This window comes from Chiloscyllium plagiosum, chromosome 12 (assembly GCF_004010195.1).
Source record: "Chiloscyllium plagiosum isolate BGI_BamShark_2017 chromosome 12, ASM401019v2, whole genome shotgun sequence".
Taxonomy (NCBI): Eukaryota; Metazoa; Chordata; class Chondrichthyes; order Orectolobiformes; family Hemiscylliidae; genus Chiloscyllium; species Chiloscyllium plagiosum.
The window spans coordinates 3,428,954-3,429,854 of NC_057721.1; positions in this window are offsets into that span (position 1 = coordinate 3,428,954).

A 901-nucleotide genomic window follows, 5' to 3' on the forward strand; every position below is an offset into this window, starting at 1 on the left:
TGGTCACCAGTACTGGTGTCAGTGTCCATGACCTGAAACACACTGCTCCCCAGGACTGGTGTCAGTGCCTATGACCTGAAACACACTGGTCTCCAGTACTGGTGTCAGTGCCCATGAACTGAAACACAATGGTCCCCAGTACTGGCGTCAGTGCCCATGACCTGTAACACACTGGTCTCCAGTACTGATGCCAGTGCCCATGACTTGAAACACACTGGTCCCCAGTAAAGGTGTCAGTGCCCATGACCTGTAACACACTGGTCTCCAGTACTGATGCCAGTGCCCATGACTTGAAACACAATGGTCCCCAGTACTGGTGTCAGTGCCCATGACCTGAAACACAATGGTCCCCAGTACTGGTGTTAGTGTCTCTCCAGTACTGGTGTCAGTGTCCATGACCTTAAACATACTGGTCTCCAGTACTGGTGTCAGTGTCCATGACCTGAAACACACTGGTCCCCAGTACTGGTATTAGTGTCTATGACCTGTAACATACTGGTCCCCAGTGCTGGTGTCAGTGTCCATGACCTTAAACACACTGTTCCCCAGTACTGGTGTCAGTGGCCATGACCTGAAACGCACTATTCCGCAGTACTGGTGCCAGTGCCCATTACCTGAAACACACTGATCACCAGTACTGGTGTCAGTGTCCATGACCTGAAACACACAGGTCCCCAGGAGTGGTGTCAGTGCGCATGACCTGAAACGCACTATTCCCCATTACTGGTGTCAGTGCCCATGAACTGAAACACACTGGTCTCCAGTACTGGGGTCACTGCCCATGACCTGAAACACACTGGTCCCCATTACTGGTGTCAGTGCCCATGACCTGTAACACACTGGTCCCCAGTACTGGTGTCAGTGTCCATGACCTTAAACATACTGGTCTCCAGTACTGGTG